This window comes from Lissotriton vulgaris, chromosome 8 (assembly GCF_964263255.1).
Source record: "Lissotriton vulgaris chromosome 8, aLisVul1.2, whole genome shotgun sequence".
NCBI classification, from domain to species: Eukaryota; Metazoa; Chordata; class Amphibia; order Caudata; family Salamandridae; genus Lissotriton; species Lissotriton vulgaris.
The window spans coordinates 154667117-154691845 of NC_141696.1; the positions used below are offsets into that span (position 1 = coordinate 154667117).

The 24729-nt window shown below is 43.6% G+C and overlaps 24 non-coding genes across 24 annotated transcripts; all 24 read right to left on the reverse strand.

Moving 5' to 3' along the window:
• Nucleotides 1-388: 388 nt before the first annotated feature.
• Nucleotides 389-471, reverse strand: TRNAL-UAG (transfer RNA leucine (anticodon UAG)). Its single transcript has one exon. It is a non-coding gene; the product is annotated as a tRNA-Leu (tRNA).
• A 1024-nt stretch (nt 472-1495) lies between these two features.
• Nucleotides 1496-1578, reverse strand: TRNAL-AAG (transfer RNA leucine (anticodon AAG)). Its single transcript has one exon. It is a non-coding gene; the product is annotated as a tRNA-Leu (tRNA).
• A 191-nt stretch (nt 1579-1769) lies between these two features.
• Nucleotides 1770-1852, reverse strand: TRNAL-CAG (transfer RNA leucine (anticodon CAG)). The gene has a single exon. It is a non-coding gene; the product is annotated as a tRNA-Leu (tRNA).
• A 632-nt stretch (nt 1853-2484) lies between these two features.
• TRNAL-UAG (transfer RNA leucine (anticodon UAG)) lies at nt 2485-2567 on the reverse strand. The gene has a single exon. It is a non-coding gene; the product is annotated as a tRNA-Leu (tRNA).
• Nucleotides 2568-3591: 1024 nt separating this feature from the next.
• Nucleotides 3592-3674, reverse strand: TRNAL-AAG (transfer RNA leucine (anticodon AAG)). Its single transcript has one exon. It is a non-coding gene; the product is annotated as a tRNA-Leu (tRNA).
• Nucleotides 3675-3865: 191 nt separating this feature from the next.
• On the reverse strand, nt 3866-3948 carry TRNAL-CAG (transfer RNA leucine (anticodon CAG)). Its single transcript has one exon. It is a non-coding gene; the product is annotated as a tRNA-Leu (tRNA).
• A 632-nt stretch (nt 3949-4580) lies between these two features.
• On the reverse strand, nt 4581-4663 carry TRNAL-UAG (transfer RNA leucine (anticodon UAG)). The gene has a single exon. It is a non-coding gene; the product is annotated as a tRNA-Leu (tRNA).
• Nucleotides 4664-5687: 1024 nt separating this feature from the next.
• Nucleotides 5688-5770, reverse strand: TRNAL-AAG (transfer RNA leucine (anticodon AAG)). The gene has a single exon. It is a non-coding gene; the product is annotated as a tRNA-Leu (tRNA).
• Nucleotides 5771-8057: 2287 nt separating this feature from the next.
• On the reverse strand, nt 8058-8140 carry TRNAL-CAG (transfer RNA leucine (anticodon CAG)). Its single transcript has one exon. It is a non-coding gene; the product is annotated as a tRNA-Leu (tRNA).
• Nucleotides 8141-8772: 632 nt separating this feature from the next.
• On the reverse strand, nt 8773-8855 carry TRNAL-UAG (transfer RNA leucine (anticodon UAG)). The gene has a single exon. It is a non-coding gene; the product is annotated as a tRNA-Leu (tRNA).
• A 1299-nt stretch (nt 8856-10154) lies between these two features.
• TRNAL-CAG (transfer RNA leucine (anticodon CAG)) lies at nt 10155-10237 on the reverse strand. Its single transcript has one exon. It is a non-coding gene; the product is annotated as a tRNA-Leu (tRNA).
• Nucleotides 10238-12965: 2728 nt separating this feature from the next.
• TRNAL-UAG (transfer RNA leucine (anticodon UAG)) lies at nt 12966-13048 on the reverse strand. The gene has a single exon. It is a non-coding gene; the product is annotated as a tRNA-Leu (tRNA).
• A 1024-nt stretch (nt 13049-14072) lies between these two features.
• Nucleotides 14073-14155, reverse strand: TRNAL-AAG (transfer RNA leucine (anticodon AAG)). Its single transcript has one exon. It is a non-coding gene; the product is annotated as a tRNA-Leu (tRNA).
• A 191-nt stretch (nt 14156-14346) lies between these two features.
• On the reverse strand, nt 14347-14429 carry TRNAL-CAG (transfer RNA leucine (anticodon CAG)). The gene has a single exon. It is a non-coding gene; the product is annotated as a tRNA-Leu (tRNA).
• Nucleotides 14430-15061: 632 nt separating this feature from the next.
• Nucleotides 15062-15144, reverse strand: TRNAL-UAG (transfer RNA leucine (anticodon UAG)). Its single transcript has one exon. It is a non-coding gene; the product is annotated as a tRNA-Leu (tRNA).
• Nucleotides 15145-16168: 1024 nt separating this feature from the next.
• TRNAL-AAG (transfer RNA leucine (anticodon AAG)) lies at nt 16169-16251 on the reverse strand. The gene has a single exon. It is a non-coding gene; the product is annotated as a tRNA-Leu (tRNA).
• Nucleotides 16252-16442: 191 nt separating this feature from the next.
• TRNAL-CAG (transfer RNA leucine (anticodon CAG)) lies at nt 16443-16525 on the reverse strand. Its single transcript has one exon. It is a non-coding gene; the product is annotated as a tRNA-Leu (tRNA).
• Nucleotides 16526-17157: 632 nt separating this feature from the next.
• Nucleotides 17158-17240, reverse strand: TRNAL-UAG (transfer RNA leucine (anticodon UAG)). The gene has a single exon. It is a non-coding gene; the product is annotated as a tRNA-Leu (tRNA).
• A 1024-nt stretch (nt 17241-18264) lies between these two features.
• TRNAL-AAG (transfer RNA leucine (anticodon AAG)) lies at nt 18265-18347 on the reverse strand. Its single transcript has one exon. It is a non-coding gene; the product is annotated as a tRNA-Leu (tRNA).
• Nucleotides 18348-20360: 2013 nt separating this feature from the next.
• TRNAL-AAG (transfer RNA leucine (anticodon AAG)) lies at nt 20361-20443 on the reverse strand. Its single transcript has one exon. It is a non-coding gene; the product is annotated as a tRNA-Leu (tRNA).
• Nucleotides 20444-20634: 191 nt separating this feature from the next.
• Nucleotides 20635-20717, reverse strand: TRNAL-CAG (transfer RNA leucine (anticodon CAG)). Its single transcript has one exon. It is a non-coding gene; the product is annotated as a tRNA-Leu (tRNA).
• Nucleotides 20718-22456: 1739 nt separating this feature from the next.
• TRNAL-AAG (transfer RNA leucine (anticodon AAG)) lies at nt 22457-22539 on the reverse strand. Its single transcript has one exon. It is a non-coding gene; the product is annotated as a tRNA-Leu (tRNA).
• A 906-nt stretch (nt 22540-23445) lies between these two features.
• Nucleotides 23446-23528, reverse strand: TRNAL-UAG (transfer RNA leucine (anticodon UAG)). Its single transcript has one exon. It is a non-coding gene; the product is annotated as a tRNA-Leu (tRNA).
• Nucleotides 23529-24551: 1023 nt separating this feature from the next.
• Nucleotides 24552-24634, reverse strand: TRNAL-AAG (transfer RNA leucine (anticodon AAG)). Its single transcript has one exon. It is a non-coding gene; the product is annotated as a tRNA-Leu (tRNA).
• Between the last annotated feature and the right edge of the window lie 95 nt (nt 24635-24729).

Genomic DNA, 24729 nt, shown 5'->3' on the forward strand with positions numbered 1-24729 from the left:
TAAAGCAAATTCAACAAGGAATTTCAATGTCACAACATAGGGTGGAATACGCAAATCTAAGCAGCCCCTGATCACAGCCCTGAGGAAATTGCCGTAAGTGTGCTGGAGTCCAACTGTCTACCAGATGCTAGGCATTCTTCCATATTTGCATGGCCTGTCTGGCCAGGGCATACAAGAGCATGACTCTTCCAGATGAGCTCTTACATGGGTCCTATGCTCATATAGTAAGGACTGCACTTTGTCAGCAAGACTTTATACAACCGAAATATATGAGAAACCCCAGCTCTCTTGACTAGATGAGGACGGAATCACATCCCAGGTGAAGACCAACAGATGCAACTTCCATCAGATGTTAACCTGAAAAAGGAGATTACATCTCCAAAAGTCATGTCAGAAGTGGGATTCGAACCCACGCCTCCAGAGGAGACTGCAGCCTAAACACAGCGCCTTAGACCACTCGGCCATCCTGACAGTGCAGAGTCTTAAGAAATGTATAAAAGTCACTCAGAAATTTCTTCCTCCATGCAAGCCTGAAATAATTTAAACCTTCAAACACAAGGTGCAACTTTATGCACAGGACAATAAACACAGAAGATCACATGTGAAAGCATTTCATTTCACAGGTGTACAATTTTTATGCTTTTAAAATACCTCATACCTCTCACCAGCTATTTAGGGTCCTGTATCCTACTCACAAAATTACCTTGCCTGCGACCTCTCTCTCTACACAAACAACTACTGCACAGGAAGTAGGAAGGCAGAAGGTGGGGCATATTATGCAAATGTATGCTGTCATTGTGCCTTGCAGATTCATGCAGGATTTCTAGATCCTTGCTGGATACAAGAGAGCAGACCTTGTTTCAGATCAACTGTCCCTAGCAGGGAACGTCTGAGCACATGCAGTCTTTTGCTCTCTAGCCCCTGGCCTGGGACTTACCCTCACTGGCTGAGGCGTGAATTTCTGCATACCAACGTTGCATAGATGGTACGTTTGTGGTCAGTTTGGGATGGGTGGGAGGTCAAAAGCAGGGAAAAGTATGTCGCCTTCACTTCTAGTCTCCTCTTCTAGGCCTACCTGCTGTTCACTCACTCTGTCTTTGTTTCATTCTCTCCTTCCTCAACACCCCTTCTCACTCACTCGCTCTATCACTTGTGCTCTTTCCCCTTGCTCTGCATTTCATAGTGGAAACATCTCTTGAATGGAGCATTAGAAAATGAGGTTACATAAAATTAACAATCTACTTATTGGAAACCAAAAATATCACAAGACTGAATGTAACCCATTTCATTAATAAAAGGGACTTTTTAAGCACCCCCCAAAAAACACATAAAACACCACGAGTGCTAGAAGAATATTATACGAGCTTGAAGACAGAATTGGGCAAATTAATTTGCAGTTGAAACTGAAGTTTGTTACTTATTCAGTTATTATATGCACTGCCAATTTTTAGCTGAGATTCTAAAAGAACTCAGAGACAAAATGGACTTAAAGTTTTGTCAGAAGTGGGATTCGAACCCACGCCTCCAGGAGAGACTGCAGCCTTAACGCAGCGCCTTAGACCACTCGGCCATCCTGACCACATTTGCTTGATCATCTACAGAGAGGGAAAGATATTGTGAACCAAAAAAAGCACACAACTTAGGTCATGAGTGGCTAGAGCAAGAAAAAAACTCACTGCACTTTTCCAAGTAGACAACCATATAAGCCCATGTGAGGGAAATGATCTGATTTTTTCTCTCCCAAGAAAAAAGTAGAGTAAACACACAATTGTCAGAAGTGGGATTTGAACCCACGCCTCCAGAAGAGACTGCGACCTGAACGCAGCGCCTTAGACCACTCGGCCATCCTGACTTGCATTTGTGGATCCTTCCACAGGCCAGACAGCCATGCAAGTGGGGTACCGAAAAGGCATGCCCTCAATTTATTTATCCTATTATAAGTACTTCCAACAGATCTTTGAACAATCCATAGAGAGCAGTACCTATGAAGAACTCTTTAGACCTTTAAGGCGTACAAAGAGAAAGTGCTATTAACCAGCCACTTGAAAGGCCCAAAGCTGCTTTGAAATTGAGTCAACAGCCACCTCTTGGCTAGCTAAAGCAAATTCAACAAGGAATTTCAATGTCACAACATAGGGTGGAATACGCAAATCTAAGCAGCCCCTGATCACAGCCCTGAGGAAATTGCCGTAAGTGTGCTGGAGTCCAACTGTCTACCAGATGCTAGGCATTCTTCCATATTTGCATGGCCTGTCTGGCCAGGGCATACAAGAGCATGACTCTTCCAGATGAGCTCTTACATGGGTCCTATGCTCATATAGTAAGGACTGCACTTTGTCAGCAAGACTTTATACAACCGAAATATATGAGAAACCCCAGCTCTCTTGACTAGATGAGGACGGAATCACATCCCAGGTGAAGACCAATAGATGCAACTTCCATCAGATGTTAACCTGAAAAAGGAGATTACATCTCCAAAAGTCATGTCAGAAGTGGGATTCGAACCCACACCTCCAGAGGAGACTGCGGCCTAAACACAGCGCCTTAGACCACTCGGCCATCCTGACAGTGCAGAGTCTTAAGAAATGTATAAAAGTCACTCAGAAATTTCTGCCTCCATGCAAGCCTGAAATAATTTAAACCTTCAAACACAAGGTGCAACTTTATGCACAGGACAATAAACACAGAAGATCACATGTGAAAGCATTTCATTTCACAGGTGTACAATTTTTATGCTTTTAGAATACCTCATACCTCTCACCAGCTATTTAGGGTCCTGTATCCTACTCACAAAATTACCTTGCCTGCGACCTCTCTCTCTACACAAACAACTACTGCACAGGAAGTAGGAAGGCAGAAGGTGGGGCATATTATGCAAATGTATGCTGTCATTGTGCCTTGCAGATTCATGCAGGATTTCTAGATCCTTGCTGGATACAAGAGAGCAGACCTTGTTTCAGATCAACTGTCCCTAGCAGGGAACGTCTGAGCACATGCAGTCTTTTGCTCTCTAGCCCCTGGCCTGGGACTTACCCTCACTGGCTGAGGCGTGAATTTCTGCATACCACCGTTGCATAGATGGTACGTTTGTGGTCGGTTTGGGATGGGTGGGAGGTCAAAAGCAGGGAAAAGTATGTCGCCTTCACTTCTAGTCTCCTCTTCTAGGCCTACCTGCCGTTCACTCACTCTGTCTTTGTTTCATTCTCTCCTTCCTCAACACCCCTTCTCACTCACTCGCTCTATCACTTGTGCTCTTTCCCCTTGCTCTGCATTTCATAGTGGAAACATCTCTTGAATGGAGCATTAGAAAATGAGGTTACATAAAATTAACAATCTACTTATTGGAAACCAAAAATATCACAAGACTGAATGTAACCCATTTCATTAATAAAAGGGACTTTTTAAGCACCCCCCAAAAAACACATAAAACACCACGAGTGCTAGAAGAATATTATACGAGCTTGAAGACAGAATTGGGCAAATTAATTTGCAGTTGAAACTGAAGTTTGTTACTTATTCAGATATTATATGAACTGCCAATTTTTAGCTGAGATTCTAAAAGAACTCAGAGACAAAATGGACTTAAAGTTTTGTCAGAAGTGGGATTCGAACCCACGCCTCCAGGAGAGACTGCGGCCTTAACGCAGCGCCTTAGACCACTCGGCCATCCTGACCACATTTGCTTGATTATCTACAGAGAGGGAAAGATATTGTGAACCAAAAAAAGCACACATCGTAGGTCATGAGTGGCTAGAGCAAGAAAAAAACTCGCTGCACTTTTCCAAGTAGACAACCATATAAGCCCATGTGAGGGAAATGATCAGATTTTTTCTCTCTCAAGAAAAAAGTAGAGTAAACACACAATTGTCAGAAGTGGGATTTGAACCCACGCCTCCAGAAGAGACTGCGACCTGAACGCAGCGCCTTAGACCACTCGGCCATCCTGACTTGCCTTTGTGGAACCTTCCACAGGCCAGACAGCCATGCAAGTGGGGTACCGAAAAGGCATGCCCTCAATTTATTTATCCTATTATAAGTACTTCCAACAGATCTTTGAACAATCCATAGAGAGCAGTACCTATGAAGAACTCTTTAGACCTTTAAGGCGTACAAAGAGAAAGTGCTATTAACCAGCCACTTGAAAGGCCCAAAGCTGCTTTGAAATTGAGTCAACAGCCACCTCTTGGCTAGCTAAAGCAAATTCAACAAGGAATTTCAATGTCACAACATAGGGTGGAATACGCAAATCTAAGCAGCCCCTGATCACAGCCCTGAGGAAATTGCCGTAAGTGTGCTGGAGTCCAACTGTCTACCAGATGCTAGGCATTCTTCCATATTTGCATGGCCTGTCTGGCCAGGGCATACAAGAGCATGACTCTTCCAGATGAGCTCTTACATGGGTCCTATGCTCATATAGTAAGGACTGCACTTTGTCAGCAAGACTTTATACAACCGAAATATGTGAGAAACCCCAGCTCTCTTGACTAGATGAGGACGGAATCACATCCCAGGTGAAGACCAATAGATGCAACTTCCATCAGATGTTAACCTGAAAAAGGAGATTACATCTCCAAAAGTCATGTCAGAAGTGGGATTCGAACCCACGCCTCCAGAGGAGACTGCAGCCTAAACACAGCGCCTTAGACCACTCGGCCATCCTGACAGTGCAGAGTCTTAAGAAATGTATAAAAGTCACTCAGAAATTTCTGCCTCCATGCAAGCCTGAAATAATTTAAACCTTCAAACACAAGGTGCAACTTTATGCACAGGACAATAAACACAGAAGATCACATGTGAAAGCATTTCATTTCACAGGTGTACAATTTTTATGCTTTTAGAATACCTCATACCTCTCACCAGCTATTTAGGGTCCTGTATCCTACTCACAAAATTACCTTGCCTGCGACCTCTCTCTCTACACAAACAACTACTGCACAGGAAGTAGGAAGGCAGAAGGTGGGGCATATTATGCAAATGTATGCTGTCATTGTGCCTTGCAGATTCATGCAGGATTTCTAGATCCTTGCTGGATACAAGAGAGCAGACCTTGTTTCAGATCAACTGTCCCTAGCAGGGAACGTCTGAGCACATGCAGTCTTTTGCTCTCTAGCCCCTGGCCTGGGACTTACCCTCACTGGCTGAGGCGTGAATTTCTGCATACCAACGTTGCATAGATGGTACGTTTGTGGTCGGTTTGGGATGGGTGGGAGGTCAAAAGCAGGGAAAAGTATGTCGCCTTCACTTCTAGTCTCCTCTTCTAGGCCTACCTGCCGTTCACTCACTCTGTCTTTGTTTCATTCTCTCCTTCCTCAACACCCCTTCTCACTCACTCGCTCTATCACTTGTGCTCTTTCCCCTTGCTCTGCATTTCATAGTGGAAACATCTCTTGAATGGAGCATTAGAAAATGAGGTTACATAAAATTAACAATCTACTTATTGGAAACCAAAAATATCACAAGACTGAATGTAACCCATTTCATTAATAAAAGGGACTTTTTAAGCACCCCCCAAAAAACACATAAAACACCACGAGTGCTAGAAGAATATTATACGAGCTTGAAGACAGAATTGGGCAAATTAATTTGCAGTTGAAACTGAAGTTTGTTACTTATTCAGATATTATATGAACTGCCAATTTTTAGCTGAGATTCTAAAAGAACTCAGAGACAAAATGGACTTAAAGTTTTGTCAGAAGTGGGATTCGAACCCACGCCTCCAGGAGAGACTGCGGCCTTAACGCAGCGCCTTAGACCACTCGGCCATCCTGACCACATTTGCTTGATCATCTACAGAGAGGGAAAGATATTGTGAACCAAAAAAAGCACACATCTTAGGTCATGAGTGGCTAGAGCAAGAAAAAAACTCGCTGCACTTTTCCAAGTAGACAACCATATAAGCCCATGTGAGGGAAATGATCAGATTTTTTCTCTCTCAAGAAAAAAGTAGAGTAAACACACAATTGTAAGAAGTGGGATTTGAACCCACGCCTCCAGAAGAGACTGCGACCTGAACGCAGCGCCTTAGACCACTCGGCCATCCTGACTTGCATTTGTGGAACCTTCCACAGGCCAGACAGCCATGCAAGTGGGGTACCGAAAAGGCATGCCCTCAATTTATTTATCCTATTATAAGTACTTCCAACAGATCTTTGAACAATCCATAGAGAGCAGTACCTATGAAGAACTCTTTAGACCTTTAAGGCGTACAAAGAGAAAGTGCTATTAACCAGCCACTTGAAAGGCCCAAAGCTGCTTTGAAATTGAGTCAACAGCCACCTCTTGGCTAGCTAAAGCAAATTCAACAAGGAATTTCAATGTCACAACATAGGGTGGAATACGCAAATCTAAGCAGCCCCTGATCACAGCCCTGAGGAAATTGCCGTAAGTGTGCTGGAGTCCAACTGTCTACCAGATGCTAGGCATTCTTCCATATTTGCATGGCCTGTCTGGCCAGGGCATACAAGAGCATGACTCTTCCAGATGAGCTCTTACATGGGTCCTATGCTCATATAGTAAGGACTGCACTTTGTCAGCAAGACTTTATACAACCGAAATATATGAGAAACCCCAGCTCTCTTGACTAGATGAGGACGGAATCACATCCCAGGTGAAGACCAACAGATGCAACTTCCATCAGATGTTAACCTGAAAAAGGAGATTACATCTCCAAAAGTCATGTCAGAAGTGGGATTCAAACTCACGCCTCCAGAGGAGACTGCGGCCTAAACACAGCGCCTTAGACCACTCGGCCATCCTGACAGTGCAGAGTCTTAAGAAATGTATAAAAGTCACTCAGAAATTTCTGCCTCCATGCAAGCCTGAAATAATTTAAACCTTCAAACACAAGGTGCAACTTTATGCACAGGACAATAAACACAGAAGATCACATGTGAAAGCATTTCATTTCACAGGTGTACAATTTTTATGCTTTTAAAATACCTCATACCTCTCACCAGCTATTTAGGGTCCTGTATCCTACTCACAAAATTACCTTGCCTGCGACCTCTCTCTCTACACAAACAACTACTGCACAGGAAGTAGGAAGGCAGAAGGTGGGGCATATTATGCAAATGTATGCTGTCATTGTGCCTTGCAGATTCATGCAGGATTTCTAGATCCTTGCTGGATACAAGAGAGCAGACCTTGTTTCAGATCAACTGTCCCTAGCAGGGAACGTCTGAGCACATGCAGTCTTTTGCTCTCTAGCCCCTGGCCTGGGACTTACCCTCACTGGCTGAGGCGTGAATTTCTGCATACCAACGTTGCATAGATGGTACGTTTGTGGTCGGTTTGGGATGGGTGGGAGGTCAAAAGCAGGGAAAAGTATGTCGCCTTCACTTCTAGTCTCCTCTTCTAGGCCTACCTGCCGTTCACTCACTCTGTCTTTGTTTCATTCTCTCCTTCCTCAACACCCCTTCTCACTCACTCGCTCTATCACTTGTGCTCTTTCCCCTTGCTCTGCATTTCATAGTGGAAACATCTCTTGAATGGAGCATTAGAAAATGAGGTTACATAAAATTAACAATCTACTTATTGGAAACCAAAAATATCACAAGACTGAATGTAACCCATTTCATTAATAAAAGGGACTTTTTAAGCACCCCCCAAAAAACACATAAAACACCACGAGTGCTAGAAGAATATTATACGAGCTTGAAGACAGAATTGGGCAAATTAATTTGCAGTTGAAACTGAAGTTTGTTACTTATTCAGATATTATATGCACTGCCAATTTTTAGCTAAGATTCTAAAAGAACTCAGAGACAAAATGGACTTAAAGTTTTGTCAGAAGTGGGATTCGTACCCACGCCTCCAGGAGAGACTGCGGCCTTAACGCAGCGCTTTAGACCACTCGGCCATCCTGACCACATTTGCTTGATCATCTACAGAGAGGAAAAGATATTGTGAACCAAAAAAAACACACAACTTAGGTCATGAGTGGCTAGAGCAAGAAAAAAACTCACTGCACTTTTCCAAGTAGACAACCATAGAAGCCCATGTGAGGGAAATGATCTGATTTTTTCTCTCCCAAGAAAAAAGTAGAGTAAACACACAATTGTCAGAAGTGGGATTTGAACCCACGCCTCCAGAAGAGACTGCGACCTGAACGCAGCGCCTTAGACCACTCGGCCATCCTGACTTGCGTTTGTGGAACCTTCCACAGGCCAGACAGCCATGCAAGTGGGGTACCGAAAAGGCATGCCCTCAATTTATTTATCCTATTATAAGTACTTCCAACAGATCTTTGAACAATCCATAGAGAGCAGTACCTATGAAGAACTCTTTAGACCTTTAAGGCGTACAAAGAGAAAGTGCTATTAACCAGCCACTTGAAAGGCCCAAAGCTGCTTTGAAATTGAGTCAACAGCCACCTCTTGGCTAGCTAAAGCAAATTCAACAAGGAATTTCAATGTCACAACATAGGGTGGAATACGCAAATCTAAGCAGCCCCTGATCACAGCCCTGAGGAAATTGCCGTAAGTGTGCTGGAGTCCAACTTTCTACCAGATGCTAGGCATTCTTCCATATTTGCATGGCCTGTCTGGCCAGGGCATACAAGAGCATGACTCTTCCAGATGAGCTCTTACATGGGTCCTATGCTCATATAGTAAGGACTGCACTTTGTCAGCAAGACTTTATACAACCGAAATATATGAGAAACCCCAGCTCTCTTGACTAGATGAGGACGGAATCACATCCCAGGTGAAGACCAACAGATGCAACTTCCATCAGATGTTAACCTGAAAAAGGAGATTACATCTCCAAAAGTCATGTCAGAAGTGGGATTCGAACCCACGCCTCCAGAGGAGACTGCGGCCTAAACACAGCACCTTAGACCACTCGGCCATCCTGACAGTGCATTGTCTTAAGAAATGTATAAAAGTCACTCAGAAATTTCTGCCTCCATGCAAGCCTGAAATAATTTAAACCTTCAAACACAAGGTGCAACTTTATGCACAGGACAATAAACACAGAAGATCACATGTGAAAGCATTTCATTTCACAGGTGTACAATTTTTATGCTTTTAGAATACCTCATACCTCTCACCAGCTATTTAGGGTCCTGTATCCTACTCACAAAATTACCTTGCCTGCGACCTCTCTCTCTACACAAACAACTACTGCACAGGAAGTAGGAAGGCAGAAGGTGGGGCATATTATGCAAATGTATGCTGTCATTGTGCCTTGCAGATTCATGCAGGATTTCTAGATCCTTGCTGGATACAAGAGAGCAGACCTTGTTTCAGATCAACTGTCCCTAGCAGGGAACGTCTGAGCACATGCAGTCTTTTGCTCTCTAGCCCCTGGCCTGGGACTTTACCCTCACTGGCTGAGGCGTGAATTTCTGCATACCAACGTTGCATAGATGGTACGTTTGTGGTCGGTTTGGGATGGGTGGGAGGTCAAAAGCAGGGAAAAGTATGTCGCCTTCACTTCTAGTCTCCTCTTCTAGGCCTACCTGCCGATCACTCACTCTGTCTTTGTTTCATTCTCTCCTTCCTCAACACCCCTTCTCACTCACTCGCTCTATCACTTGTGCTCTTTCCCCTTGCTCTGCATTTCATAGTGGAAACATCTCTTGAATGGAGCATTAGAAAATGAGGTTACATAAAATTAACAATCTACTTATTGGAAACCAAAAATATCACAAGACTGAATGTAACCCATTTCATTAATAAAAGGGACTTTTTAAGCACCCCCCAAAAAACACATAAAACACCACGAGTGCTAGAAGAATATTATACGAGCTTGAAGACAGAATTGGGCAAATTAATTTGCAGTTGAAACTGAAGTTTGTTACTTATTCAGATATTATATGCACTGCCAATTTTTAGCTAAGATTCTAAAAGAACTCAGAGACAAAATGGACTTAAAGTTTTGTCAGAAGTGGGATTCGTACCCACGCCTCCAGGAGAGACTGCGGCCTTAACGCAGCGCTTTAGACCACTCGGCCATCCTGACCACATTTGCTTGATCATCTACAGAGAGGAAAAGATATTGTGAACCAAAAAAAACACACAACTTAGGTCATGAGTGGCTAGAGCAAGAAAAAAACTCACTGCACTTTTCCAAGTAGACAACCATAGAAGCCCATGTGAGGGAAATGATCTGATTTTTTCTCTCCCAAGAAAAAAGTAGAGTAAACACACAATTGTCAGAAGTGGGATTTGAACCCACGCCTCCAGAAGAGACTGCGACCTGAACGCAGCGCCTTAGACCACTCGGCCATCCTGACTTGCGTTTGTGGAACCTTCCACAGGCCAGACAGCCATGCAAGTGGGGTACCGAAAAGGCATGCCCTCAATTTATTTATCCTATTATAAGTACTTCCAACAGATCTTTGAACAATCCATAGAGAGCAGTACCTATGAAGAACTCTTTAGACCTTTAAGGCGTACAAAGAGAAAGTGCTATTAACCAGCCACTTGAAAGGCCCAAAGCTGCTTTGAAATTGAGTCAACAGCCACCTCTTGGCTAGCTAAAGCAAATTCAACAAGGAATTTCAATGTCACAACATAGGGTGGAATACGCAAATCTAAGCAGCCCCTGATCACAGCCCTGAGGAAATTGCCGTAAGTGTGCTGGAGTCCAACTGTCTACCAGATGCTAGGCATTCTTCCATATTTGCATGGCCTGTCTGGCCAGGGCATACAAGAGCATGACTCTTCCAGATGAGCTCTTACATGGGTCCTATGCTCATATAGTAAGGACTGCACTTTGTCAGCAAGACTTTATACAACCGAAATATATGAGAAACCCCAGCTCTCTTGACTAGATGAGGACGGAATCACATCCCAGGTGAAGACCAACAGATGCAACTTCCATCAGATGTTAACCTGAAAAAGGAGATTACATCTCCAAAAGTCATGTCAGAAGTGGGATTCAAACCCACGCCTCCAGAGGAGACTGCGGCCTAAACACAGCGTCTTAGACCACTCGGCCATCCTGACAGTGCAGAGTCTTAAGAAATGTATAAAAGTCACTCAGAAATTTCTGCCTCCATGCAAGCCTGAAATAATTTAAACCTTCAAACACAAGGTGCAACTTTATGCACAGGACAATAAACACAGAAGATCACATGTGAAAGCATTTCATTTCACAGGTGTACAATTTTTATGCTTTTAAAATACCTCATACCTCTCACCAGCTATTTAGGGTCCTGTATCCTACTCACAAAATTACCTTGCCTGCGACCTCTCTCTCTACACAAACAACTACTGCACAGGAAGTAGGAAGGCAGAAGGTGGGGCATATTATGCAAATGTATGCTGTCATTGTGCCTTGCAGATTCATGCAGGATTTTTAGATCCTTGCTGGATACAAGAGAGCAGACCTTGTTTCAGATCAACTGTCCCTAGCAGGGAACGTCTGAGCACATGCAGTCTTTTGCTCTCTAGCCCCTGGCCTGGGACTTACCCTCACTGGCTGAGGCGTGAATTTCTGCATACCAACGTTGCATAGATGGTACGTTTGTGGTCGGTTTGGGATGGGTGGGAGGTCAAAAGCATGGAAAAGTATGTCGCCTTCACTTCTAGTCTCCTCTTCTAGGCCTACCTGCCGTTCACTCACTCTGTCTTTGTTTCATTCTCTCCTTCCTCAACACCCCTTCTCACTCACTCGCTCTATCACTTGTGCTCTTTCCCCTTGCTCTGCATTTCATAGTGGAAACATCTCTTGAATGGAGCATTAGAAAATGAGGTTACATAAAATTAACAATCTACTTATTGGAAACCAAAAATATCACAAGACTGAATGTAACCCATTTCATTAATAAAAGGGACTTTTTAAGCACCCCCCAAAAAACACATAAAACACCACGAGTGCTAGAAGAATATTATACGAGCTTGAAGACAGAATTGGGCAAATTTATTTGCAGTTGAAACTGAAGTTTGTTACTTATTCAGATATTATATGCACTGCCAATTTTTAGCTGAGATTCTAAAAGAACTCAGAGACAAAATGGACTTAAAGTTTTGTCAGAAGTGGGATTCGAACCCACGCCTCCAGGAGAGACTGCGGCCTTAATGCAGCGCCTTAGACCACTCAGCCATCCTGACCACATTTGCTTGATCATCTACAGAGAGGGAAAGATATTGTGAACCAAAAAAAGCACACAACTTAGGTCATGAGTGGCTAGAGCAAGAAAAAAACTCACTGCACTTTTCCAAGTAGACAACCATATAAGCCCATGTGAGGGAAATGATCTGATTATTTCTCTCCCAAGAAAAAAGTAGAGTAAACACACAATTGTCAGAAGTGGGATTTGAACCCACGCCTCCAGAAGAGACTGCGACCTGAACGCAGCGCCTTAGACCACTCGGCCAACCTGACTTGCATTTGTGGAACCTTCCACAGGCCAGACAGCCATGCAAGTGGGGTACCGAAAAGGCATGCCCTCAATTTATTTATCCTATTATAAGTACTTCCAACAGATCTTTGAACAATCCATAGAGAGCAGTACCTATGAAGAACTCTTTAGACCTTTAAGGCGTACAAAGAGAAAGTGCTATTAACCAGCCACTTGAAAGGCCCAAAGCTGCTTTGAAATTGAGTCAACAGCCACCTCTTGGCTAGCTAAAGCAAATTCAACAAGGAATTTCAATGTCACAACATAGGGTGGAATACGCAAATCTAAGCAGCCCCTGATCACAGCCCTGAGGAAATTGCCGTAAGTGTGCTGGAGTCCAACTGTCTACCAGATGCTAGGCATTCTTCCATATTTGCATGGCCTGTCTGGCCAGGGCATACAAGAGCATGACTCTTCCAGATGAGCTCTTACATGGGTCCTATGCTCATATAGTAAGGACTGCACTTTGTCAGCAAGACTTTATACAACCGAAATATATGAGAAACCCCAGCTCTCTTGACTAGATGAGGACGGAATCACATCCCAGGTGAAGACCAACAGATGCAACTTCCATCAGATGTTAACCTGAAAAAGGAGATTACATCTCCAAAAGTCATGTCAGAAGTGGGATTCGAACCCACGCCTCCAGAGGAGACTGCAGCCTAAACACAGCGCCTTAGACCACTCGGCCATCCTGACAGTGCAGAGTCTTAAGAAATGTATAAAAGTCACTCAGAAATTTCTTCCTCCATGCAAGCCTGAAATAATTTAAACCTTCAAACACAAGGTGCAACTTTATGCACAGGACAATAAACACAGAAGATCACATGTGAAAGCATTTCATTTCACAGGTGTACAATTTTTATGCTTTTAAAATACCTCATACCTCTCACCAGCTATTTAGGGTCCTGTATCCTACTCACAAAATTACCTTGCCTGCGACCTCTCTCTCTACACAAACAACTACTGCACAGGAAGTAGGAAGGCAGAAGGTGGGGCATATTATGCAAATGTATGCTGTCATTGTGCCTTGCAGATTCATGCAGGATTTCTAGATCCTTGCTGGATACAAGAGAGCAGACCTTGTTTCAGATCAACTGTCCCTAGCAGGGAACGTCTGAGCACATGCAGTCTTTTGCTCTCTAGCCCCTGGCCTGGGACTTACCCTCACTGGCTGAGGCGTGAATTTCTGCATACCAACGTTGCATAGATGGTACGTTTGTGGTCAGTTTGGGATGGGTGGGAGGTCAAAAGCAGGGAAAAGTATGTCGCCTTCACTTCTAGTCTCCTCTTCTAGGCCTACCTGCTGTTCACTCACTCTGTCTTTGTTTCATTCTCTCCTTCCTCAACACCCCTTCTCACTCACTCGCTCTATCACTTGTGCTCTTTCCCCTTGCTCTGCATTTCATAGTGGAAACATCTCTTGAATGGAGCATTAGAAAATGAGGTTACATAAAATTAACAATCTACTTATTGGAAACCAAAAATATCACAAGACTGAATGTAACCCATTTCATTAATAAAAGGGACTTTTTAAGCACCCCCCAAAAAACACATAAAACACCACGAGTGCTAGAAGAATATTATACGAGCTTGAAGACAGAATTGGGCAAATTAATTTGCAGTTGAAACTGAAGTTTGTTACTTATTCAGTTATTATATGCACTGCCAATTTTTAGCTGAGATTCTAAAAGAACTCAGAGACAAAATGGACTTAAAGTTTTGTCAGAAGTGGGATTCGAACCCACGCCTCCAGGAGAGACTGCAGCCTTAACGCAGCGCCTTAGACCACTCGGCCATCCTGACCACATTTGCTTGATCATCTACAGAGAGGGAAAGATATTGTGAACCAAAAAAAGCACACAACTTAGGTCATGAGTGGCTAGAGCAAGAAAAAAACTCACTGCACTTTTCCAAGTAGACAACCATATAAGCCCATGTGAGGGAAATGATCTGATTTTTTCTCTCCCAAGAAAAAAGTAGAGTAAACACACAATTGTCAGAAGTGGGATTTGAACCCACGCCTCCAGAAGAGACTGCGACCTGAACGCAGCGCCTTAGACCACTCGGCCATCCTGACTTGCATTTGTGGATCCTTCCACAGGCCAGACAGCCATGCAAGTGGGGTACCGAAAAGGCATGCCCTCAATTTATTTATCCTATTATAAGTACTTCCAACAGATCTTTGAACAATCCATAGAGAGCAGTACCTATGAAGAACTCTTTAGACCTTTAAGGCGTACAAAGAGAAAGTGCTATTAACCAGCCACTTGAAAGGCCCAAAGCTGCTTTGAAATTGAGTCAACAGCCACCTCTTGGCTAGCTAAAGCAAATTCAACAAGGAATTTCAATGTCACAACATAGGGTGGAATACGCAAATCTAAGCAGCCCCTGATCACAGCCCTGAGGAAATTGCCGTAAGTGTGCTGGAGTCCAACTGTCTACCAGATGCTAGGCATTCTTCCATATTTGCATGGCCTGTCTGGCCAGGGCATACAAGAGCATGACTCTTCCAGATGAGCTCTTACATGGGTCCTATGCTCATATAGTAAGGACTGCACTTTGTCAGCAAGACTTTATACAACCGAAATATATGAGAAACCCCAGCTCTCTTGACTAGATGAGGACGGAATCACATCCCAGGTGAAGACCAATAGATGCAACTTCCATCAGATGTTAACCTGAAAAAGGAGATTACATCTCCAAAAGTCATGTCAGAAGTGGGATTCGAACCCACACCTCCAGAGGAGACTGCGGCCTAAACACAGCGCCTTAGACCACTCGGCCATCCTGACAGTGCAGAGTCTTAAGAAATGTATAAAAGTCACTCAGAAATTTCTGCCTCCATGCAAGCCTGAAATAATTTAAACCTTCAAACACAAGGTGCAACTTTATGCACAGGACAATAAACACAGAAGATCACATGTGAAAGCATTTCATTTCACAGGTGTACAATTTTTATGCTTTTAGAATACCTCATACCTCTCACCAGCTATTTAGGGTCCTGTATCCTACTCACAAAATTACCTTGCCTGCGACCTCTCTCTCTACACAAACAACTACTGCACAGGAAGTAGGAAGGCAGAAGGTGGGGCATATTATGCAAATGTATGCTGTCATTGTGCCTTGCAGATTCATGCAGGATTTCTAGATCCTTGCTGGATACAAGAGAGCAGACCTTGTTTCAGATCAACTGTCCCTAGCAGGGAACGTCTGAGCACATGCAGTCTTTTGCTCTCTAGCCCCTGGCCTGGGACTTACCCTCACTGGCTGAGGCGTGAATTTCTGCATACCACCGTTGCATAGATGGTACGTTTGTGGTCGGTTTGGGATGGGTGGGAGGTCAAAAGCAGGGAAAAGTATGTCGCCTTCACTTCTAGTCTCCTCTTCTAGGCCTACCTGCCGTTCACTCACTCTGTCTTTGTTTCATTCTCTCCTTCCTCAACACCCCTTCTCACTCACTCGCTCTATCACTTGTGCTCTTTCCCCTTGCTCTGCATTTCATAGTGGAAACATCTCTTGAATGGAGCATTAGAAAATGAGGTTACATAAAATTAACAATCTACTTATTGGAAACCAAAAATATCACAAGACTGAATGTAACCCATTTCATTAATAAAAGGGACTTTTTAAGCACCCCCCAAAAAACACATAAAACACCACGAGTGCTAGAAGAATATTATACGAGCTTGAAGACAGAATTGGGCAAATTAATTTGCAGTTGAAACTGAAGTTTGTTACTTATTCAGATATTATATGAACTGCCAATTTTTAGCTGAGATTCTAAAAGAACTCAGAGACAAAATGGACTTAAAGTTTTGTCAGAAGTGGGATTCGAACCCACGCCTCCAGGAGAGACTGCGGCCTTAACGCAGCGCCTTAGACCACTCGGCCATCCTGACCACATTTGCTTGATTATCTACAGAGAGGGAAAGATATTGTGAACCAAAAAAAGCACACATCGTAGGTCATGAGTGGCTAGAGCAAGAAAAAAACTCGCTGCACTTTTCCAAGTAGACAACCATATAAGCCCATGTGAGGGAAATGATCAGATTTTTTCTCTCTCAAGAAAAAAGTAGAGTAAACACACAATTGTCAGAAGTGGGATTTGAACCCACGCCTCCAGAAGAGACTGCGACCTGAACGCAGCGCCTTAGACCACTCGGCCATCCTGACTTGCATTTGTGGAACCTTCCACAGGCCAGACAGCCATGCAAGTGGGGTACCGAAAAGGCATGCCCTCAATTTATTTATCCTATTATAAGTACTTCCAACAGATCTTTGAACAATCCATAGAGAGCAGTACCTATGAAGAACTCTTTAGACCTTTAAGGCGTACAAAGAGAAAGTGCTATTAACCAGCCACTTGAAAGGCCCAAAGCTGCTTTGAAATTGAGTCAACAGCCACCTCTTGGCTAGCTAAAGCAAATTCAACAAGGAATTTCAATGTCACAACATAGGGTGGAATACGCAAATCTAAGCAGCCCCTGATCACAGCCCTGAGGAAATTGCCGTAAGTGTGCTGGAGTCCAACTGTCTACCAGATGCTAGGCATTCTTCCATATTTGCATGGCCTGTCTGGCCAGGGCATACAAGAGCATGACTCTTCCAGATGAGCTCTTACATGGGTCCTATGCTCATATAGTAAGGACTGCACTTTGTCAGCAAGACTTTATACAACCGAAATATGTGAGAAACCCCAGCTCTCTTGACTAGATGAGGACGGAATCACATCCCAGGTGAAGACCAATAGATGCAACTTCCATCAGATGTTAACCTGAAAAAGGAGATTACATCTCCAAAAGTCATGTCAGAAGTGGGATTCGAACCCACGCCTCCAGAGGAGACTGCGGCCTAAACACAGCGCCTTAGACCACTCGGCCATCCTGACAGTGCAGAGTCTTAAGAAATGTATAAAAGTCACTCAGAAATTTCTGCCTCCATGCAAGCCTGAAATAATTTAAACCTTCAAACACAAGGTGCAACTTTATGCACAGGACAATAAACACAGAAGATCACATGTGAAAGCATTTCATTTCACAGGTGTACAATTTTTATGCTTTTAGAATACCTCATACCTCTCACCAGCTATTTAGGGTCCTGTATCCTACTCACAAAATTACCTTGCCTGCGACCTCTCTCTCTACACAAACAACTACTGCACAGGAAGTAGGAAGGCAGAAGGTGGGGCATATTATGCAAATGTATGCTGTCATTGTGCCTTGCAGATTCATGCAGGATTTCTAGATCCTTGCTGGATACAAGAGAGCAGACCTTGTTTCAGATCAACTGTCCCTAGCAGGGAACGTCTGAGCACATGCAGTCTTTTGCTCTCTAGCCCCTGGCCTGGGACTTACCCTCACTGGCTGAGGCGTGAATTTCTGCATACCAACGTTGCATAGATGGTACGTTTGTGGTCGGTTTGGGATGGGTGGGAGGTCAAAAGCAGGGAAAAGTATGTCGCCTTCACTTCTAGTCTCCTCTTCTAGGCCTACCTGCCGTTCACTCACTCTGTCTTTGTTTCATTCTCTCCTTCCTCAACACCCCTTCTCACTCACTCGCTCTATCACTTGTGCTCTTTCCCCTTGCTCTGCATTTCATAGTGGAAACATCTCTTGAATGGAGCATTAGAAAATGAGGTTACATAAAATTAACAATCTACTTATTGGAAACCAAAAATATCACAAGACTGAATGTAACCCATTTCATTAATAAAAGGGACTTTTTAAGCACCCCCCAAAAAACACATAAAACACCACGAGTGCTAGAAGAATATTATACGAGCTTGAAGACAGAATTGGGCAAATTAATTTGCAGTTGAAACTGAAGTTTGTTACTTATTCAGATATTATATGAACTGCCAATTTTTAGCTGAGATTCTAAAAGAACTCAGAGACAAAATGGACTTAAAGTTTTGTCAGAAGTGGGATTCGAACCCACGCCTCCAGGAGAGACTGCGGCCTTAACGCAGCGCCTTAGACCACTCGGCCATCCTGACCACATTTGCTTGATCATCTACAGAGAGGGAAAGATATTGTGAACCAAAAAAAGCACACATCTTAGGTCATGAGTGGCTAGAGCAAGAAAAAAACTCGCTGCACTTTTCCAAGTAGACAACCATATAAGCCCATGTGAGGGAAATGATCAGATTTTTTCTCTCTCAAGAAAAAAGTAGAGTAAACACACAATTGTAAGAAGTGGGATTTGAACCCACGCCTCCAGAAGAGACTGCGACCTGAACGCAGCGCCTTAGACCACTCGGCCATCCTGACTTGCATTTGTGGAACCTTCCACAGGCCAGACAGCCATGCAAGTGGGGTACCGAAAAGGCATGCCCTCAATTTATTTATCCTATTATAAGTACTTCCAACAGATCTTTGAACAATCCATAGAGAGCAGTACCTATGAAGAACTCTTTAGACCTTTAAGGCGTACAAAGAGAAAGTGCTATTAACCAGCCACTTGAAAGGCCCAAAGCTGCTTTGAAATTGAGTCAACAGCCACCTCTTGGCTAGCTAAAGCAAATTCAACAAGGAATTTCAATGTCACAACATAGGGTGGAATACGCAAATCTAAGCAGCCCCTGATCACAGCCCTGAGGAAATTGCCGTAAGTGTGCTGGAGTCCAACTGTCTACCAGATGCTAGGCATTCTTCCATATTTGCATGGCCTGTCTGGCCAGGGCATACAAGAGCATGACTCTTCCAGATGAGCTCTTACATGGGTCCTATGCTCATATAGTAAGGACTGCACTTTGTCAGCAAGACTTTATACAACCGAAATATATGAGAAACCCCAGCTCTCTTGACTAGATGAGGACGGAATCACATCCCAGGTGAAGACCAACAGATGCAACTTCCATCAGATGTTAACCTGAAAAAGGAGATTACATCTCCAAAAGTCATGTCAGAAGTGGGATTCAAACTCACGCCTCCAGAGGAGACTGCGGCCTAAACACAGCGCCTTAGACCACTCGGCCATCCTGACAGTGCAGAGTCTTAAGAAATGTATAAAAGTCACTCAGAAATTTCTGCCTCCATGCAAGCCTGAAATAATTTAAACCTTCAAACACAAGGTGCAACTTTATGCACAGGACAATACACACAGAAGATCACATGTGAAAGCATTTAATTTCACAGGTGTACAATTTTTATGCTTTTAGAATACCTCATACCTCTCACCAGCTATTTAGGGTCCTGTATCCTACTCACAAAATTACCTTGCCTGCGACCTCTCTCTCTACACAAACAACTACTGCACAGGAAGTAGGAAGGCAGAAGGTGGGGCATATTATGCAAATGTATGCTGTCATTGTGCCTTGCAGATTCATGCAGGATTTCTAGATCCTTGCTGGATACAAGAGAGCAGACCTTGTTTCAGATCAACTGTCCCTAGCAGGGAACGTCTGAGCACATGCAGTCTTTTGCTCTCTAGCCCCTGGCCTGGGACTTACCCTCACTGGCTGAGGCGTGAATTTCTGCATACCAACGTTGCATAGATGGTACGTTTGTGGTCGGTTTGGGATGGGTGGGAGGTCAAAAGCAGGGAAAAGTATGTCGCCTTCACTTCTAGTCTCCTCTTCTAGGCCTACCTGCCGTTCACTCACTCTGTCTTTGTTTCATTCTCTCCTTCCTCAACACCCCTTCTCACTCACTCGCTCTATCACTTGTGCTCTTTCCCCTTGCTCTGCATTTCATAGTGGAAACATCTCTTGAATGGAGCATTAGAAAATGAGGTTACATAAAATTAACAATCTACTTATTGGAAACCAAAAATATCACAAGACTGAATGTAACCCATTTCATTAATAAAAGGGACTTTTTAAGCACCCCCCAAAAAACACATAAAACACCACGAGTGCTAGAAGAATATTATACGAGCTTGAAGACAGAATTGGGCAAATTAATTTGCAGTTGAAACTGAAGTTTGTTACTTATTCAGATATTATATGCACTGCCAATTTTTAGCTGAGATTCTAAAAGAACTCAGAGACAAAATGGACTTAAAGTTTTGTCAGAAGTGGGATTCGAACCCACGCCTCCAGGAGAGACTGCGGCCTTAACGCAGCGCCTTAGACCACTCGGCCATCCTGACCACATTTGCTTGATCATCTACAGAGAGGAAAAGATATTGTGAACCAAAAAAAACACACAACTTAGGTCATGAGTGGCTAGAGCAAGAAAAAAACTCACTGCACTTTTCCAAGTAGACAACCATAGAAGCCCATGTGAGGGAAATGATCTGATTTTTTCTCTCCCAAGAAAAAAGTAGAGTAAACACACAATTGTCAGAAGTGGGATTTGAACCCACGCCTCCAGAAGAGACTGCGACCTGAACGCAGCACCTTAGACCACTCGGCCATCCTGACTTGCATTTGTGGAACCTTCCACAGGCCAGACAGCCATGCAAGTGGGGTACCGAAAAGGCATGCCCTCAATTTATTTATCCTATTATAAGTACTTCCAACAGATCTTTGAACAATCCATAGAGAGCAGTACCTATGAAGAACTCTTTAGACCTTTAAGGCGTACAAAGAGAAAGTGCTATTAACCAGCCACTTGAAAGGCCCAAAGCTGCTTTGAAATTGAGTCAACAGCCACCTCTTGGCTAGCTAAAGCAAATTCAACAAGGAATTTCAATGTCACAACATAGGGTGGAATACGCAAATCTAAGCAGCCCCTGATCACAGCCCTGAGGAAATTGCCGTAAGTGTGCTGGAGTCCAACTGTCTACCAGATGCTAGGCATTCTTCCATATTTGCATGGCCTGTCTGGCCAGGGCATACAAGAGCATGACTCTTCCAGATGAGCTCTTACATGGGTCCTATGCTCATATAGTAAGGACTGCACTTTGTCAGCAAGACTTTATACAACCGAAATATATGAGAAACCCCAGCTCTCTTGACTAGATGAGGACGGAATCACATCCCAGGTGAAGACCAACAGATGCAACTTCCATCAGATGTTAACCTGAAAAAGGAGATTACATCTCCAAAAGTCATGTCAGAAGTGGGATTCAAACTCACGCCTCCAGAGGAGACTGCGGCCTAAACACAGCGCCTTAGACCACTCGGCCATCCTGACAGTGCAGAGTCTTAAGAAATGTATAAAAGTCACTCAGAAATTTCTGCCTCCATGCAAGCCTGAAATAATTTAAACCTTCAAACACAAGGTGCAACTTTATGCACAGGACAATAAACACAGAAGATCACATGTGAAAGCATTTCATTTCACAGGTGTACAATTTTTATGCTTTTAAAATACCTCATACCTCTCACCAGCTATTTAGGGTCCTGTATCCTACTCACAAAATTACCTTGCCTGCGACCTCTCTCTCTACACAAACAACTACTGCACAGGAAGTAGGAAGGCAGAAGGTGGGGCATATTATGCAAATGTATGCTGTCATTGTGCCTTGCAGATTCATGCAGGATTTCTAGATCCTTGCTGGATACAAGAGAGCAGACCTTGTTTCAGATCAACTGTCCCTAGCAGGGAACGTCTGAGCACATGCAGTCTTTTGCTCTCTAGCCCCTGGCCTGGGACTTACCCTCACTGGCTGAGGCGTGAATTTCTGCATACCAACGTTGCATAGATGGTACGTTTGTGGTCGGTTTGGGATGGGTGGGAGGTCAAAAGCAGGGAAAAGTATGTCGCCTTCACTTCTAGTCTCCTCTTCTAGGCCTACCTGCTGTTCACTCACTCTGTCTTTGTTTCATTCTCTCCTTCCTCAACACCCCTTCTCACTCACTCGCTCTATCACTTGTGCTCTTTCCCCTTGCTCTGCATTTCATAGTGGAAACATCTCTTGAATGGAGCATTAGAAAATGAGGTTACATAAAATTAACAATCTACTTATTGGAAACCAAAAATATCACAAGACTGAATGTAACCCATTTCATTAATAAAAGGGACTTTTTAAGCACCCCCCAAAAAACACATAAAACACCACGAGTGCTAGAAGAATATTATACGAGCTTGAAGACAGAATTGGGCAAATTAATTTGCAGTTGAAACTGAAGTTTGTTACTTATTCAGATATTATATGCACTGCCAATTTTTAGCTGAGATTCTAAAAGAACTCAGAGACAAAATGGACTTAAAGTTTTGTCAGAAGTGGGATTCGAACCCACGCCTCCAGGAGAGACTGCGGCCTTAACGCAGCGCCTTAGACCACTCGGCCATCCTGACCACATTTGCTTGATCATCTACAGAGAGGAAAAGATATTGTGAACCAAAAAAAACACACAACTTAGGTCATGAGTGGCTAGAGCAAGAAAAAAACTCACTGCACTTTTCCAAGTAGACAACCATAGAAGCCCATGTGAGGGAAATGATCTGATTTTTTCTCTCCCAAGAAAAAAGTAGAGTAAACACACAATTGTCAGAAGTGGGATTTGAACCCACGCCTCCAGAACAGACTGCGACCTGAACGCAGCACCTTAGACCACTCGGCCATCCTGACTTGCATTTGTGGAACCTTCCACAGGCCAGACAGCCATGCAAGTGGGGTACCGAAAAGGCATGCCCTCAATTTATTTATCCTATTATAAGTACTTCCAACAGATCTTTGAACAATCCATAGAGAGCAGTACCTATGAAGAACTCTTTAGACCTTTAAGGCGTACAAAGAGAAAGTGCTATTAACCAGCCACTTGAAAGGCCCAAAGCTGCTTTGAAATTGAGTCAACAGCCACCTCTTGGCTAGCTAAAGCAAATTCAACAAGGAATTTCAATGTCACAACATAGGGTGGAATACGCAAATCTAAGCAGCCCCTGATCACAGCCCTGAGGAAATTGCCGTAAGTGTGCTGGAGTCCAACTGTCTACCAGATGCTAGGCATTCTTCCATATTTGCATGGCCTGTCTGGCCAGGGCATACAAGAGCATGACTCTTCCAGATGAGCTCTTACATGGGTCCTATGCTCATATAGTAAGGACTGCACTTTGTCAGCAAGACTTTATACAACCGAAATATATGAGAAACCCCAGCTCTCTTGACTAGATGAGGACGGAATCACATCCCAGGTGAAGACCAACAGATGCAACTTCCATCAGATGTTAACCTGTAAAAGGAGATTACATCTCCAAAAGTCATGTCAGAAGTGGGATTCAAACCCACGCCTCCAGAGGAGACTGCGGCCTAAACACAGCGCCTTAGACCACTCGGCCATCCTGACAGTGCAGAGTCTTAAGAAATGTATAAAAGTCACTCAGAAATTTCTGCCTCCATGCAAGCCTGAAATAATTTAAACCTTCAAACACAAGGTGCAACTTTATGCACAGGACAATAAACACAGAAGATCACATGTGAAAGCATTTCATTTCACAGGTGTACAATTTTTATGCTTTTAAAATACCTCATACCTCTCACCAGCTATTTAGGGTCCTGTATCCTACTCACAAAATTACCTTGCCTGCGACCTCTCTCTCTACACAAACAACTACTGCACAGGAAGTAGGAAGGCAGAAGGTGGGGCATATTATGCAAATGTATGCTGTCATTGTGCCTTGCAGATTCATGCAGGATTTCTAGATCCTTGCTGGATACAAGAGAGCAGACCTTGTTTCAGATCAACTGTCCCTAGCAGGGAACGTCTGAGCACATGCAGTCTTTTGCTCTCTAGCCCCTGGCCTGGGACTTACCCTCACTGGCTGAGGCGTGAATTTCTGCATACCAACGTTGCATAGATGGTACGTTTGTGGTTGGTTTGGGATGGGTGGGAGGTCAAAAGCATGGAAAAGTATGTCGCCTTCACTTCTAGTCTCCTCTTCTAGGCCTACCTGCCGTTCACTCACTCTGTCTTTGTTTCATTCTCTCCTTCCTCAACACCCCTTCTCACTCACTCGCTCTATCACTTGTGCTCTTTCCCCTTGCTCTGCATTTCATAGTGGAAACATCTCTTGAATGGAGCATTAGAAAATGAGGTTACATAAAATTAACAATCTACTATTGGAAACCAAAAATATCACAAGACTGAATGTAACCCATTTCATTAATAAAAGGGACTTTTTAAGCACCCCCCAAAAAACACATAAAACACCACGAGTGCTAGAAGAATATTATACGAGCTTGAAGACAGAATTGGGCAAATTAATTTGCAGTTGAAACTGAAGTTTGTTACTTATTCAGATATTATATGCACTGCCAATTTTTAGCTGAGATTCTAAAAGAACTCAGAGACAAAATGGACTTAAAGTTTTGTCAGAAGTGGGATTCGAACCCACGCCTCCAGGAGAGACCGCGGCCTTAACGCAGCGCCTTAGACCACTCGGCCATCCTGACCACATTTGTTTGATCATCTACAGAGAGAGAAAGATATTGTGAACCAAAAAAAGCACACATCTTAGGTCATGAGTGGCTAGAGCAAGAAAAAAACT